Genomic DNA, 17,972 nt, shown 5'->3' with positions numbered 1-17,972 from the left:
AGATATAAAGTGTACATAGTGCAAAAATTAAACATAAAACACTCTTTGAGATAACCAAGAGTTGGTTATATTTGCCTACTTCAAAAGGCTGTTTTGCAAGTTCCTTCTCTAATAACTTGAAGGCTGGATTATATCCTAGAAGGATATTTACACAGGTATGCCCAATTCTAGAGCACTTGATATAATGTTAGAAAATTCAAGCTAATTAGATAAAGATAATTCTTTCTATTATAAAAATACTAATTATATCACAGGATCAGGCATGTATTATAAACTTCCACTAGATATATGGAAAACCCTTCTGTGCATTTGAATTATGGGTCAGTTTCTAAAAATTCAATTTGCATCTACTTTTCAGGGCAGCTTATCTTGCAAAGCAAGATAAGATTAAGCCATATAAAATTATTGTAAAAATTGGGAGTAGCTGGGTTTTATACATACATTTAAAATATAACTGATAAAAATTACATCTGTTTAGTTCAGTTGTCCACAAAGGACCAGGAAATAGTAGCTAAAATATGTAATCATCTCTATCAGTGTTGTCATAATCATCATCACCATCATCATCAACATCATCTCATTTCTTTCATTTTTGGCATAATTTTATACACACGGCCACATTTATCCTGGCAAGGCTGTTATCATGGCTCTTATAAGAGAACTCAGGCATGAGCCAAACAAATGGTTATTTCAAGGTCATTCACATAGCAAGGTGTGGAATTGAGATCACTTAGTCTTTGATTTGTTGTTTTTATATCACCACCTACAACTTGGAACTAGATTTTCAACATTATAAAATTAATAAAATATTGATTTTGCATGGATCTTTACATTTTACAAATTTATCTTACATATATTCCAATAGATTACATCAATTCTAATTTCAGTCCAAGAACAGCACTGTGAGGTAGAATAGCAGCTGATACTGAATTGAGGCCTTATCTAATACTTGATTTTTTAAGAGTATCTTTGTAATTAAGATCAGAGGGACAGAATGATCAGAAAGTTAAAATAGTTCAAATGAAAATATAAAGAGGAAACCACTCATATTTCCTTGAATGTTGGCTTAAATTATTTTGGACTATATGGTAGGTGAGTACTCATGGATAACTGAATGTCCATAAGTTAGAAAAATTTCCAGTGACAAAAATTTCCTTGAGTAGGGCAGAATTCAACATTAAAATCTGTACCATGTAATAAAGTTTTCAGATATAAGCTACTTATCATCAAAAGGAACAAAAATAACAAATATTGGTGAAGATGTGGAAAAAAGGGAACCCTTGTACACTGTTAGAACTACTATATGATTCAACCATTCTACTCCTGGATATTTATCTGAAGAAAATTAAAACACTAATTAGAAAAGATATATGCACCCCTATGTTCACTGCAGCATTTTTTTTTACAATAGCCAAGATATGGAAGCAACCTAAGTGTCTATCAATAGATGAATAGATAAAGACATGTGCTATATGTATAATGGAATACTACTCAGCTATAATAAAGAACAAAAATTTGCCATTTGCAAAAACATGAGTGGAATTGGAGGGCATTATGCTAAGTGAAATAAGTCAGACAAAGAAAGTCAAATACAGTATGATATTACTTATATCTGGAATCTAAAAAATACAACAAACTAGTGAATAAAACAAAAAAGAAGCAGACTCACAGAGAACAAACTAGTGGTTACCAGTGGGGAGGGATGGAGGGGCAACATAGGGGTAGGGGAGTGGGAGGTACAAACTACTCAGTGTAAGATAGGCTGCAAGGATGAATTGTACAGCATGGGGAATATAACCAATATTTTGTAATAACTGTAAATGAAGGGTAACCTTTAAAAATTGTATAAAAAATTTTTAAAAAGGGGAACAACAAACATCAGGATGTAAGCTACTTAAGTAAGTATACTGTTCTTGTACATTTATGGTAGTACAGGAGAGAATTACAGTGCCACACTGTGTTGTCAGAAATCATGGAATGGTAAATATTATAGAATTCACATGGATGAGTTTTGGGAAATGGAGTCCTTTCCTGCAGGGTCCTCTCCCTCTGTCTTCTTCAAATGGGGTGGGCTTTCATTTCCCATTCTTCTTGGATTCTGACAGAATATTCTCACATTTCTCAGGCCTGTTTTCTCCTCAGCAATTCGCAAGCTTTGTAGAAATCCCTACAATTATATTGCTGCTAATCAGGCAAGATATTGGGTTTTGCACATTTTTGTAGCTAGCCATCTTATTGAGTTCCTTCATTCTTTTTAATGGTGTTTTCATTTATTCACTTGAGTTTTCCTGGTAGATAATCACATCATCTGTAAATAATAATATGGTTACTGCCTGACCAGTATTTGTAGCATTTCTTTTCTAGTCTTCTATTTTTTTTCTTTTCCTTCTTTTTTTCCTTCTGTATTTCTCTCTCTTCTCTTTTCTCCTTCCTTCCTTCCTCCCTTCCTTCCTTCCCTTTTTGTTCGTTTTCTTTCTTTCTTTCCTCTTTCTGTCTGTCTGTCTCTCTCTTTTTCATTGATTAGAATATTCCAATGAAGGTTAAATAATGGTGGTATTAGGAGACATCCTTGTCTTATCTTTACAGTATTTTACCAATAAGCATGATGTTGGCTATTATTTGAGAAAGATATTCTTATTGTGAAAACCTATTCCTTACTATTTCTTGTTTAATAATAAGAATTAATAATAATAAATTTATTCTATTTCTGGTTTACTAGTTTTTTAAAAGATTATGAATAGATATTGAATTTTGTAAACTTTTGGTAGCTTTTGAGATGACCATTGGCACCCTGATGTGATATTTTTGCTCATTTTAAAAGGCAGTTTGCTTTCCCCACAAAGATTGGTAATAAAATATTTGCAACATGACAGCAACATGTTTTCTTGCTTAAAGATGACATGTCTCTAATCTGGGTTGTGTATTCTTTGAGATAAATTTCCTTATATGTTTTCTGTTTCTTTAGCTACAACAAAGACATTTTGTTGGAGTTCCCGTCATGGCTCAGTGGTTAACGAATCTAACTAGGAACCATGAGGTTGTGGGTTCCATCACTGGCCTTGCTCAGTGGGTTAAGGATCTGGCATTGCTGTGAGCTGTGGTATAGATCGCAGACATGGCTCAGATCCCCGCATTGCTGTGGCTCTGGCATAGGCCGGCGGCTACAGCTCCAGTTAAACCTCTAGCCTGGTAACCTCCACATGCCGTGGGAGTGGCCCTAGAAAAGGCAAAGAGATAAAAAAAAAAAAAAGACAAAAAACCCCACATTTTGTTGTGTAAATCGTGATGACTGCTCCCCAATCCGTGCCACTCAAGGTGTGGTTTGCAGACAGGTGGCAGTCAACATCACTGGGAGACTGTGAGAAATGCAAATCCTTGATCTCTCTCCACTCTACTGATTAGTAGGTTTGCAAGTGAGGCCCAGGAACTTGAGGTTTACCATGCCTTCCGGGTGGTTCTGCACAATAAGGTTTGAGAGGCACCACCATGGAACAGGCAGAAGTCATGTGCTTTCTAGGTACAGAGCACCAGCAAAAGCAACTATAGAGTCTTCTACTGGGACCAGTCTCTTCTCCTGCATATATAAAGGTACCAGAGAGTAGAGATTGAGTGGTTGGAGAAAGTCACAAGAGCATTCTCTGGGGCTTGAGGACATACCTGATTTGAGGCAAAGTTTAGTAATTAAATGAGGAAATTTTTTTTTTTTTTTGTCTTTTTAGGGCTGCACCCGTGGCATATGGAGGGAGGTTCCCAGGCTACGGGTCTAATCAGAGCTGTAGCCTCCCGCCTACACCAGAGCCACAGCAATGTGGCATCCGAGCCACGTCTACGACCTACACCACAGTTCACAGCAACGCCGGATCCTTAACCCACCGAGTGAGGCCAGGGATTGAACCCACAACCTCATGGTTCCTAGTCAGATTCGTTAACCATGACGGGAACTCCAAAAGAGAAAGAATTCTTACTGACAGTGTTTAGGGCAGTGGAACTCAGCCCGGATCCATCACTCTTTATTTTCCACGAGGCCAGCTCTCCATCCTTCACCTAAATTTAGGTGGGGATGATTATTCCATGCGGGAATAATAATGAAAATAGTGATTATAATGTTACCTCTATTTTTTTTCACAGCCTTCTTACACCACCCTTCTTTTATTCCTCACAATAGGTTTGTAAGGCAGGAATTGTTCTCATGTTTGAGCTGGGACAGTGGAGGCACAGAGCGGGCGAGGAACTTGCTTTAGGTAACAGATGAGAGGAAAGACTACAATCACGAAAAGCAAACCCGGGAGTTCCCATCGTGGCGCAGCAGAAACAAATCCGACTAGGAACCATGAGGTTTCGGGTTTGATCCCTGGCCTCACTCAGTGGGTTAAGTATCTGGCATTAACATGAGCTGTGGTGTAGATCGCAGATGCGGATCTGGCATTGCTGTGGCTGTGGCGTAGGCCAGCGGCCACAGCTCCAATTCCTCCCCTAGCCTGGAACTTCCATATGCCATGGTACAGCCCTAAAAAAAAAAAAGAGTGAACTGGTGAATTGAGGTAAGGAATTAGGATTAACACAATGAAGGCCAAAAAATGAATGACATTTTCTTAACAGACTTTTATAATGATGCTTTTGCAGACACTAAAACTATTTTTGAAAGAAGACCAAATTGCAGGAGAAAAAGCAAATAGCACCCAGGGAATGGTGCTTGGATGGTTGCAGAAACCAGAGTGTTATTCTGCCTTCTCTGGGCCATAGAGATGCTGTGGAGTGGCTCTTGGTGGGAATTCAGTAAATACAGTCATGGGGAAATGGGGGAGCAGCAACCCCAGCATTAAAAGCAAAGACAAAATGAATCATGAGGTCAGAGGTAGAGTCTCCACCTCGGAGCTGCTGTGTCTGGTGTGGAAGCAGGGGCTTTCTCAGAAGAATCAGCTTTGAGAGGTTTTTTAAATGGATAGATATCAGCCATCCCCTTGTCAAAAGTGTGTAGCAAACACTGAGGTATATAGAATGCTTGGTCAATGGGGACCTGCGGTATATTACAGAGAACTCTACCCAATATTCTATGATAATCTACGTGGGAAAAGAATCTAAAAGACAATGGATGTATGTACAGGAATAACTGAATCACTTTGTTGTACAGCAGAAATTATTGCAATATTGTACATCAACTATATACTTCAATAAAATGTTAAAAAATGAAAAAAAAGTGTGTAGCAAAAACCCCTTTGCAAGATAGTATGTTACTGAGTTGAAGAGGCACAAATAGTAAGGAGTGGTTTCAGTTAATCATGCCAGTCCATTTATAAAGGAGCAATTATAACAAAGTCTTTTTCAAGCATTAAATATAGTTATCACCATCTCCCTCCCTCTCTCCCTCTCCCTCTCTCTCTTTCTCTCTCTCTCTCTCTCACACACACAGAGTCGCTTTGTGATCATCTAAAAGGTTACTACTGAAGACAGTTGGCAATACCCGCTCCCCACCTTCTCACAAATAGAGGTCACCTATAAACCCATGTGACCTCTGCATTTAGAGATCACATGGGTTTATTGGGAGACTTGCCTCCCATCTGCTTTGAGCAGGTTGTTAAATTTTCTTGCCGAAATGGTAGGAAGGAGAGATTAAAGGCAAAGTACCAAATTTATTTATTTTGGCTGTACCAGTGGCATGTGGAAGTTACCAGGCCAGGGACTGAACCCGAGCTACAGCAGGACCTGAGCCGCTACAGTGACAATGCCAGATCCTTAATCTGCTGCACCATAAGGGAATGACCCCAAATGGCAAATTATCTACAATTTAGAAGTTTGTCAGTGGCTTAGAAACCTGGGTATAATGAAAAAAGTCAATGAAGATCTCATAGTTAGAAGAAGCCTGGCAAGTTATCTAGTTTAACCCACTCTAGTTGGAGTCCATAGAAAAAATGTCCTGAGATGGACACAGAGATACCCTGCCCAGATCCCTCCCAGCTGCTGGGACTTCTGGGCTTGGGTCAGGCCACTCTCAGCTGTCAGTGATTTCAGCAATGTCCTCAGCTGCCCAGAGCTGGACTGTGCCCTCCTCAGGGCAGCCCACTTTCCCTTTCTGCTGGGGGAAGGATTGGGAAGCCTGACTGTTATGGCCCAACTTGGGACAATTCTGATGAATCATTCTAGAATGCTCAGATTCCCCCCTCTGGGTCCACTGTGCAGCTCACCTCTCCCTCTGCCCAATCCCGCTTCCTTCCTTTCCTCTGGTGCAGTTCCCCTGGGCATTCCCTAACACACATCCTGTACGGTAAACCCCATCTCTGGGTTTGTTTCTTGGAGAACACAGCCTGTGACATGCCTCCAAAGACACTGCACTTCCAGCAACGCAGAGTACACACCCCACTGGAGTCTAACTGTGTTTTTAGATAGTGTTAGTCTTCCGTGAAGTGTTGTCATGTTTTGCTAACTGGGTCTGCCCCCTGGCCCAACCAGAACAAGACTAGGCCCTCTACATTCTGATACCTTTATTTCCATTCTTTTGCCCTGAATTCTGTCTTGTAGCCTAAAAGGTGAAAAAAAGTTTTACCTTATTCATCATCTTCTCCTTCTTTTTTGTAACTGTGCTGCTGAAAGGAGGCAAAATTGAAGGGAAAAGCAAATGATTCATAGGTCATCAGTTCAGGAAATATAAAGTAGTTCACGTTCCCTTTTAGGTGAATTCAATTCACCATTGCAATTTGGGATGTGAGGGGTTCTGTGGCAGGAGGGAGGGCATGAGGGGAGCCAGGGGAGAGAGTGCTGGTGGCAGAAGAATAGATCCAGGCAGTTCTTTTAACCTTCTGAGAGCCAAAAAATGCCTTCCTACTCATTCTCCTGTGTTCTCACTCTTGGTCAAAGGAAACATTATTTACCAGGTTTAGAAACCTGGAAACAACACAAATGCCCACCAAGGGTATTATGATTAATTAAATTGTGGTGCATTCATACAGTACAATGCTATTTCACCTACCACAGCAAATTATCCAACTACTGGTATAACCAGCCACACGAATACATCTCATGAATATCAGACTGAGCCAAATGACCAAAAAGATCATCCCGTATGAGTTATGTGGATATAAAGTTTAAAATAATCTAGAGTGTTGGAAGACAAGTGGTGGTTACATTTAGGGAGGAGGGTGAGGTAGTGATTGGGGAGGGACAGAAAGGGGACTTGTGTGGTGGGAATGTCCCACTGACCTTGGTGGTGGTTAGTTACCTGGCTATGTTCACTTTGTGAAAAGTCACTGAGCTTACTTCTTATGATTTGTATACTTTTTATATGTATATTATTCTTAATAAATACATTTAAAAATTCTGCACTGATTCCTCCAGGCTTACAGAGTAAAGTACAAATTATAGGCTCTCCTCCATGACCAGCGTACTTCTCAAACCTTCTCTTTCTCTATTCCCCTTGTGTGTGTTTGCTTTACTGACTCTGGATTTTTTGTAGCTGCCTGAAAAAGACAGCAGTTCTGGCAGCAGGATGACAAATTTAGTTTTTTAATGAATGAATGCATGATGGAGTTGGTAATACTCACTCTGCAGTGCTTTTGTGAGCAATAAATAAAAGAATGAGTGCAGTTCTTAGCACAATTGCCAAAGCACAGCAGACACTCGTTATACGTTAGTTCCTTCTCCGTTCTTGCTTCCACCATATATGAATGGACTTATGATAACTCTGAACATCATTAGAATATTGTAGCTAAAGCTGTTTTCTGGAGGTATTGCCTATCAATCTTACTATCTGTTTAGTGGAGTGTATACCAAAAAGACACTCTGGCTTGTCTTTGAGTCTGAAGCATACAGACCTTGACACAAATTTGACTTTCTTGGGCAAGCTGTACTCTCCCACCCAAACCCCGTATTTTCATGTTCAAGTCAGATCCTTCCCAGATCTCTGGAAATATCATTTATGCCCAGTATTTGATAAAGGGATAAAGGAAAGACATTTCTTAGGGTCTGGTTTTACTTTACCTGGCCCTTTAGGCAGATGGGGTTGTTACAAGGATCTGACAACTTTAGAACCACATGCTGCTGCTGTTGGTTGGTATTTTTCAAAATACTATCTTCTTGCTATAAAAAGGCTTTCCTTCTCCTGCTAGATTTCATAAAGACCTTCCATCTGGTCTGTACTGATAACGAGAAACTTGAGATGCTCAGTCCTCTTACAACTTACAGATATCCAGATGTAGAAGCACTGGGTTTTACAGCTTCTTCCAAAGGATTTTGTCTTCCTAATCCTACAACTGCACACTTTGAAAACTGGCCACCAGGAGAGAGCTCTAACAACAAACTATTACAAGTGTTCTTCTGGTTATGTGCATTTTTCATTTGGTAGGTCTTAGCAGAATACAACCATGAGCTAAAATCACTGAAACTGCTGAAATCTATTAAGACAAAGATCACAGTGAACCAGGTAATCCACAGTGAGTGAAACAAGAAAAAAATTGAAATGAAAAATAAAATCAGAATCAAACTGTATTAAGGAGAGTATTCTCAAAGACCCTGGCAATTTTTTGTGATCCAGGAATATATCAATTTACTGACTGAACGATCTCTATAAATTCTGGTTCTCAGTTTCTTAATCCACAAAAGGTAGAAATGAATACCAAATTATGAAAAGTTATGGGATATTGATGAAAGTCCTTTCTTTTCCAGGAAGACATACTTTGGTAAGGTGACTGATGTGGGCCCCAAGCTTTAGGGGCCATACACTAGTTTTAAAAAATAACTCAGGGAGGAGAAAACAGGGGAGAGGTCAGCTGTTCTAAGAGCCACTGCCCCATTTCCTCCGTGTCTCCTCCCTATCCATCCATCTACCTTCCTTTTCTCTGTCCATCCATCTAGCTCCCTTCTCATTCATATAGCATATTCATTTTCAGTGTTTTCCTATAATTAATGTTCATGTGATTTCCCACACATAAGAATGTGGGAGGTGGAAAAGGAACGAGCATAAAGCTTAAGATGCTTAGATTCACCTCTGCCATGAGAGGGCCTTGGTAGCATATGGTATGAACAATGAATTCCTATGTGGCTGAAATAAGCAGCCTCAAGCTTATTTTCTCATGTAAATAAGCCTGCTGAAATACAGGCAAATTTTCTTGATATTAAAATATTAGACTTAGATCTTGTACCTTTTAAAAGATATCCTTTAAGGATTGTATAGAAATATAAATCCAAGAAAGACCACAGAAACATGAAAAAATGACCTGTGTGTAAAGGTAAGCTGTAGGAATCAGATGCTTGAGTACTGCAAAGAGAACCCAGTAAGACAGGCCTCAGTCAGGTTTTCTTCAAAGGGATTGACTTTAGATTTGAAGCCTAGGGATCTTGGTGGTGGTGGCGATGATGGGGGGGTTAATACATCCCTAGGGAGGTGTTGGAGCCTGGTGGGGATGAGGTGCTGCTTGTGATCTATCTCACTTGACTCTCTAATATTAATCTCATCAAACAGCAGGGCATGGAGACATACTGCAGTGTCACTTGGGCTAGAGATGTGCCCTAGATTTTTGTCTCTTCCTAGATATCATCTCTGAGAATTCCCAACTTGGTTATTTTCCTCAAAAGAATAGAAATTTATTTATAGGATTGATGCTGACAAGGTATCAATAAGAAGAAATGGGGAGCAGATGTTCTGAATAGATACCAGAAAGGCTAACAAAGGTGACATCAGGAAGTGTTGTAAGGGAGGCTGTGGCTCAGGTCACAACACGTACCCAAGGGAGCTGTGTGCCATGAGGACACCTAGGGGCAGGCTCTGAGAATGTGCCCCGGGTCAAGTCACCGTGGACAGAAGAGGGAAGAGGAAAACTTGAGTTTACTATGTTTGTAATGTTGGTTTCTGTGGAATTTTAAATTTGTCAGCTGGTGGTAGACATAAACAGTCAATTTGAATACTTTTTTAAAAAGTTTTTTTGGCTGCCCCCATGGCCTGCGGAAATTCCAGGCCGGGATTGAAACTGCACCACAGCAGTGACCATGCTGGATCCTTAACCTGCTGAGCCATAAGGGAACTCCTTGAATACTTTTTAATAGGAAAATAATCTGTGAAGTCTTCATCCCTGTAAATTTCTTCACAAAAGGAACATTGACCACCTAAAGGAATGTTTAGGCATGCACACACCAAGAGTCTGAGGACCTGATTCTTGGTTTCATTATTTTGTGACCTTCTTTCCAGCTGTTTCATGACAAATGTCAGTTTCCACACAGATCTGCAGGAATCTCTGGTCTTCTACAGCCCCTATCAGGTGATAATGATGTAACGCTTAAGTTCTATCAACAATGATGAATCAGGATTTGAATAAGCTTCTCTATATAGCTCTCTAGTGATAAAATACTTGGGCAGAAGTACTTCTCCCACTTCTATGCAGCAAAATGGTTAGTTGTGGAGGTGCTATGCAATTTTAGAAATAAGAAACCTACTTTTCTTTAAACATGAAATGGAATGGAAATGGATCCGAGTCCCGCTTAGGAGGCCTGCTTCATTTTCACAGTTCTGTGGTCTGGGGGCTAATTTTCTAAAGGGAGGAAAAAAGCAGGCAGGTATATTTTCTGCATTTTCTAAATTGGCTCATATGTTTCTGCTCATTTATTTGTTGAAGACTGGGTCATCTCATTTAATTCAGCAGGAAAACAAGCGCACTGGCTGGCTCAAAATCTCCTCTGTATTTCAGATGTGCTCCACATGGAAGAGACTGCACAGGGAGCCGGACCCAACTCCTGCTTCTTGCCCCTTAAACAGGGTTAATTCAGGGAAATCCTGTATTCACAAGTCCTCGCTGGGGGCTTAAGGCTATGCACATTGCATCTGATTGTATAACTATGGCAAATATATAATCTGAAGCAATGTTAAATTCAGACCTGAGCATATACTGCTTGGGGCTGGGAATGAAAAAAGAGTGGTAAAAGAACCCTGAATTGTTTGGGAAAACACCCTTTCTCCAGTCCACTTGACCATCTGTTATTCCTCCAAAAGGACTCAGAGATTTGGTGCAGGAAGCTTGGAAGGACAATAAGGAAGGTTAGGGAGAAGCACTCTGGAATGGTGATACCCCCTGCCTCATCCTTCTAACTCAAGGACAAACAGGGTTGAATACAAGGTCCTACCCAAACTAGATGCAGACAGATACACATGAAAGTACATTATATTTTAATAATGCAAAACCTTGTATGCTCCTCAGCTAGGTGCAGGAACCACTCCATTTAGCCTCAGTTCCCTTTCATTTTCACTACGTAGGGGACCAGTCTCTCACCTTGCAAAACTGGGTGGGAATAGCTTAAGACTAAACTTCCCGTCTTCACGTCTTCACTCGCACTTCCAAGCTTTGTTTGGTAATTTAAGAAAAGGAGTCAGCCCCATAACCTCCCCGCCTGGGTATTTTCTTTCCCAGGACGAAAGACATCATTCTTTTCAGACCCATAGAGGAACCGTGAAGACCTTTCTAACCAAAGGTTTTTCAGTCAGTGTTGGCTTTGATTCCCCTCATCCTCCCGTGGCCCCCACAGCACACCCCTCTCCTCGGTATTTCCACTCAAGTTTTTTTTTGTTTTTTTGTTTTTTTCTTCTCCAAGCACCCCTTCCACATTTATTTAATTTTTAAGCCGCCTCAAAGCCTTTTGCAAGGAAGCAGGATAAAAGTCGTAAAGCACGGTTCTACCCAATGTCAACACTCACACATATTGTTGGGGGGGCGGGAGGGGGCGTTGTTCTATGGAGAACTGGATCCGGTGCTAAGAGGTCCAGCAGCAGGGGCGGTGCCCTGGCGACCCCCGAGGTCGCCCTCCCCTGGGCCCAACCCCCGCCCCCTTTGCGCCTCCGGTGGGACAGAAATTCGCAAACCAGAACCCCAGCCCCTGCCTGGGGACGGGGTCAAGGCGAGGCCGAGGGCATCCTGAAAGGCGTGCGCCCCTCACCTTGTGGAGGTGCGCGCAGATACCGCGCAATGGACGAACCCCGGCGTCCCGTGCATCCAGAAGTCTCACTCTGAACCGCTCCTCTTCCTCCCGAGCTTGACCGATGCGCTGCGTCTCAGGGCACCCGGCTCCTGGGCACGCAGAAGCGGAGTGCCAGCTCCTCGGGCGCCCTTTGCCCGCGTGGTGCCCTCGGGCTGCGGGGAGACGGGGCCCGGAGCGGGGCGCGCGGCGCGCCGGGCGGCAGGCGCTGCTCTGCAAGTCTGGGCGCCCCGACTGGAAGAGGAGACGAGAGCCAGAGCGGGGAGGAGGAGGAGGACGAGGAGGAGGAGCAGGAGCAGGGGGCAGTCTGTTGAATCGACCGGTAGGTTGCAGCCACCCAGAACACCCCTGAACCGAGAAGCAGGTGGGTGGGATGAAAAGGTGGGCCAGGTGCAATGCGGAGCGTGCCGGTGGAGGAGAACTGGAGGTCGGAGCTCAGAGGTGCTTCAGGTCTTGCTCAGTCTGTAAAAGAGAAATTCTGGAGCTCATGGTGCCCTCAGGGCTCCCGGTTTCAATCGCTAGAGGGCAGCGCTGCCCGCACTATAAACCTGGCCTATGGGGTAGAGGGGTGTGGGCAAGGGTCCACCCTCCTGAGCCCCTCGCTGGCGGCGGCGGCCCAGGTAGAGAGCGGCCAGTTGGTGCCAGGAGAGGCAGACCCCATTCCCCCCTCCTTCGGCCAGCCTGGTTTGGGAGGGAGAGAAGAAGAACGAGTTGGCAGATTTAGGTGTTTTCTCTCTGTGGCTTCTCCAGGCAAACCCTCTGGAGGTGAATTATTACTCAGTTTTCCCCAAGGGGAAAATTACAGTCAACGTCCATGGGATGCTTTAAGGAGAGGGATGGGAAGAAGAGGGGAGGAGGAAGCTGAGGCAAATTGGAGTGGGGAAAGTAGAAAGGGGCGGAGAGTGGGGGAAAGCAGAGAAGAAGAGAAGTGGGGAGAAGGGCAGGGAGGTTGGAGCTGACTTTTCAGGCTGGCAGGAGGTTTTGTGCTCTTGCTAGTGTTGGAGTTCTCACCTGCAGCGTGCCCACCGAAGTTATCTTGAAGGGACTTCACAGTCCTGCTGAAGGAAGCTTACTGAGGCCTAGTTGGTTACTTTTTGTCTGGAACCTGGGTGGCTCTGAAGCCTTGAGGCTTTGCATAGATTGAGTCCATGGTATTTTTGGGGAAAAAACAGATTATTTGAACTGCAGCCCTGGCGGATGGGACAGGAGACATGGGAGTCGTAAAATGAAATAGATGATCTTACATGGACAGTATGATCTGTAGACAACTTGATAGCTTGATACAATCTTCCAGTTGTAAGGACATTGGGACCTCTGTAGACAACCCATGTGGTTCCCCAAATACCTGCCTAAAGCTTGCCTTTCTTGTGTGTGGCCTTATTTTTTTTCCTAGTAGCTTGGCAATTTTAAAACACATGAAATCCTTCTCCTTCAATTCAGAAAGCAAGCATGTGTACCTTTCTCCCTGTCTTCTGGAGTGCCTCTCAGGATCAGCAGGGACTGGGTGATGGGTATGAAGGAGAATTTTCACTGAACAAGAGAAAGGAAAGTTAGTGAACTAAAGCCTTGAATTGTGATTCACGTCTGCAAATCCTGTTAAACTAAGAGGAAAGGCTTAAGCAGACTAAAGCCTAACAGGAGGATGAGATAGAAGGGTTTTTTTTTTTTCTACCAAAGAAAGATGTTTCCAAGTAATCATTTAAAATTAAAAAAGTTATTTCCTTTATTTTTACTTTTTAATTCAATGAAAGATTCTTTTTCAAAAAATAGATTTCATTTATTTATTTTTATTTTGTCCATTCATTTGTTGATGGACTCTTAGGTTGTGTCCATGTCTTGGCAGTTGTAAGTAATGCTGCTGTGAACATCGGGGTGCATTATCTTTTCAAATTAGTGGGGGTTTTTTTGGACATACACCCAGGGGTGGAATTGCTGGGTCATATGGTAGTTCTATTTTTAGTTGAAAAACTAAAACAGTATGGAGATACTGTTTTCCACCATGGCTGCACCAGTCCAAATCACTGTTGTGAAATATGTTTGATGATAGAGGTGTTATATAAAATAAAACGAGAATCATTCCTCTCCTTTAAAAAGAAACTCACAGAATGAAAGTTTTTTAGATATCCCTGGAGTAAGTAAGGACATGGTTCTACTCTGGCGAGTAGATGAAGGAAATTTGAGTTTATCCTGTTCTTTTTTAGGAAATTAGCTTATCTATTCTTTGGTTATTACAGTGTAAGCAAGTATGGAAACATATCATACACTTGGAAACTCTGCTAAACATACCTCAGAATACCCCTGTTTTGGCAGATTTCAGCTTTGTGAGGTACATGGTTATTCTCAAGCTATTAACTAACTCTGGGATGTATTTTACCAGTTTTAATGAAAGTCAACATCTGCTTAATTAGGAGTTGATAATTCAATTTGTGGATTGCCTATTTGAATTTTCATAAGGCTCTATGAGTGCTTTAAGATTGTAAGTATGTGTAAGTCACATACTGATTTCATGTGGAGAATTCTTTGTCAGTTTAAAAGTTATCTGTAAGGATTGAGTTGGAGACCTGAGCACATGGTATAACAGATTCATCAACTTGCAGTGAGAACTCAAGTCATTATGAAGGAATTAACTGATCAAATGTATTCATTCCAAAAATGTTGGTAAATTAGTACCCCGTACCAAACATGAGCCAGCAGCTGGGAATACAATAAAAAAAATACAGTTTCTTTGCTCACAGACCCTAGCATCTGGTGGAAAGACCAATTTGTGAACTGGTAAATCCCATCCACAGTAATAGTTGGACAAAGAGGGAAGTATAGGGAGCTCAAAAGTGGGGAATCTAATCCAGCCTGAGCTATAGGGAGTGTTAGCTGGAGGTGGGGGTGGTGGCTGTGTGTGTGTGGGAGCAGGGTAGTTGGTAGTGGTGGGGAGTGGGAAAAACGAGCAATGCATTGCCTCTCTATCCCCAAGATATATCCCATGCACATCTGTTAGCTTTCCACATGGATGCTGGAATCTTACTTTAATATATGAGGAAGCATATATTACAGTATATATACTTTAATATATAGCATGCCCATTTTCCTTCTAGAAGCTAGCCTAGAAGTTTCTTAATGTAGGGACCATATATGACTTGTTCATCTCACCAGTACAGAGAAAAGTCAAGACCCTAGTAGACATTTACTTCTAATTTCCCAACCTCCAGGAATAAAATGAGAAGGAAGGGAGTTGTGGGAAGAGCTCACATTGATCGAGCTCACACAATCCCAAATATTCTCCATGTGTTAGCCCACCAAACCATCCCAACAAGCTAGACATAGTTCTTGTCTCTTTTACTGTTGATTTCAAAGAATGAGCTTCCAGTTGCCTTCTGGATTTGTGGTGTGAGAGAAGCCGGAGGCGGAGTATGAGATGTCAACAGTGAACTAGATATTAATCAACTCTCAGTAAGTTCAACTATGGTAACAAAGCATAACTCCCAAATCTCAGTGGTTTGCTACAGCAAAGGTGTATATCTTGCCCACAGTACGCATTAGCTGTGGATTAGCAAGTTCATGCCACATGTTTGTCCTGAAGTAGAGCCTGATGGAGCCAGACCACTCTTACGTGGAAAGAAGAGTAATAGTAAAACATCACAGTGGTTCCAAAGGCTTTTGCTTAGTTATAAGACTCATCACTTTTGCTGAAGCAGGTCACATGGCTGAGTCTGATGTCAACTGAATAAAAAGTGTACTTCCTCCACTGGGAGGGATTCCAGGGAAGGACTCTGCAGAAATGGGCCTGGGAGTCACAGATATTGTCAACAGAGTACTGAGTTGAAAACAGTCTCCAGCAATTCTTTTAAATATTAATTTTTTTAATTAAAGTATAGTTAATTTACAATGTACCAGTTTCTGCTGTACAGAATAACCCAGTCATATCATATATATATATATATATATACACACACACACACATGCAGTCATATATATATATATATATGCAGTCACACACGTATATATATGCAGTCACACACATATATATATGCAGTCACACACATATATATATGCAGTCACACACATATATATATGCAGTCACATATATATATATGCAGTCACATATATATATGCAGTCACACATATATATGCAGTCACATATATATATGCAGTCACATATATATATATATATGCAGCCATATATATATATATATATATATGTGCAGTCATATATATATATATGACCCCCCCACACACACACACATTCTCCAGCGCTTTTGAATGAAGGCATTTTTCTCTTTACAAATATTTCTTTATTGACTCTCTTTGCCAGTGGTGTTCACCAAACTCAGGATATGGGGAGCAAAATAATAAATCCAGGTTGATTTACTTAATTTATTATTAGACTGTATCATCAGGGTCTCAACTTTATAGGAACAGTTGGCCTCGTACTGGGAAAAAACTCCATTCCCTGGCCACAGACTGGCTCTTTCTCCATGTTGGCACATGTTCATATCTGTTTGATTGAAGAAATAAGTAAGGTAGACAAGGTGGATTAGGATAAACCTAGCAAGGAACAAAACCTCACGCTCTAGAGGTATTGACAGTGGCTCATGATCAATGCTTCTTCACTGAAAATAATCATGAGAAGCAACTCACTCAGTGATGGTAGAAATAGTTGATTTTCAATAAGTATTTCTTGCACACCTCCAAGTTGGAAGTTCTAAAGGTATATGTAGGACCTAGTCTCTGCCCTCAAGGAGCTCAAAGTCAGGGTAGGTAAAGGCACTCCCATGGGTTACTTCATAGGAGAGCTGAAGGAGCAGAGCTGAATTCCTCTTCCTATGTGGAGGAATTGGGGCTCAGCTGGAATTGGAAAGATGTGCAGAGGATGACTAGGCTTTCTCAGTGTAGGGCTAATCTCAGCCTCACTGTCTGTCTTCCTGCCCTTGGGAAAAGGCGCTCAGGGGTAAATACTGTGCCTACAGTTATACAGGTGTATGTGCTGAGCTGAGATTTGAACCCATAACTGGCTCTAAGGCTTGTTCTTGTTCTTTCTCTTTCCATTGCATTTTGCTTCAGAAATAGGCTGGAGGAGCTCCAAGGAAAGCTTGATTATGGGAATGAGTGGGGCTGTGGAACTCAGGCTCATTAAGTATGGGATTCCTGTGAGAAGATTTAGCTGTGAGGATGGGTATATGTCTGATGGACCAATCAGAGAGTGTCTTAAAATGTGTTTATTATTTTTTTATTAGTAATATTATTACTTTATGTAGAGGTTTACAACTTCTAAATCACTTTGTCTTCAAAGCTGAGCAATTTCACATCATTTTTTAAAAAAGAAACAGCATTTACAACATGACATATTAGGTGACATATTAGGTGACAATAAATACCAACTTAAGTTGGTATTTATTTAGTTTAATAGCTTAATTGAGGTATAATTTATACAACAAAGCATTCACCCATTGTGAGTGTCCAATTCAATGGTTTTGTTAAATTTATAGAGTTGTGCAGCCATCATCACAATCCAGTTGTAGATCATCTTCAGTGCCCTAAGAAGTTCCCACATGCCCCTTTACTGTCAATTTCCATGCTTCCACCCCGTCCTAGGCAGCCACTAATCTGCTTTCTGTCTCTATAAATTTGCGAGGCAGTCCATATAAATAGGCAATATTTTGTATCTGGCTTCTTTTATTTGGCAAAATGTCTTTGGGTTCTTCTGTTTGTAGTTATCCACCAGTAGTTCCTTCCTCTCAGTTGCTGGATTGTTTTCCATTGTATGGGTATGGCATATTTGAAAAAAAACAAAAAAATCCAGTCACCAGTTGTTAAGCATTTGTTAAATTCTTTAACTTTAAATAGCACTTTCAAATTTACATATCACTTTGATATGAACGGGCCCTCATGAATCATGGGAGAAGTCAGAGCAGGTTATTATTCTCATTTTGTAATAACGGTAAGGATGATAATAGTAGCTGACACTTATTGAGCTCTTACTGTGTGCAGCACTGTGCTAAACATGCTATGTATTTTAACTTAGTTAATCA

At 41.3% G+C, this 17,972-nt stretch overlaps 1 protein-coding gene across 1 annotated transcript in view; it reads right to left on the bottom strand.

The window, feature by feature from the left end:
• HTR1E (5-hydroxytryptamine receptor 1E) overlaps positions 1-12,404 on the bottom strand; it is an 86,959-nt gene extending 74,555 nt beyond the window's left edge. Inside the window, exon 1 of the mRNA XM_047760672.1 lies at positions 11,911-12,404. The gene's annotated coding sequence lies outside the window, so the exon portion shown is untranslated. The remainder of the gene's footprint in view (positions 1-11,910) is intronic.
• Positions 12,405-17,972: the final 5,568 nt, after the last annotated feature.

Source organism: Phacochoerus africanus, chromosome 2 (genome assembly GCF_016906955.1).
Source record: "Phacochoerus africanus isolate WHEZ1 chromosome 2, ROS_Pafr_v1, whole genome shotgun sequence".
NCBI classification, from domain to species: Eukaryota; Metazoa; Chordata; class Mammalia; order Artiodactyla; family Suidae; genus Phacochoerus; species Phacochoerus africanus.
This window is presented reverse-complemented; position numbering and strand designations above follow the sequence as displayed.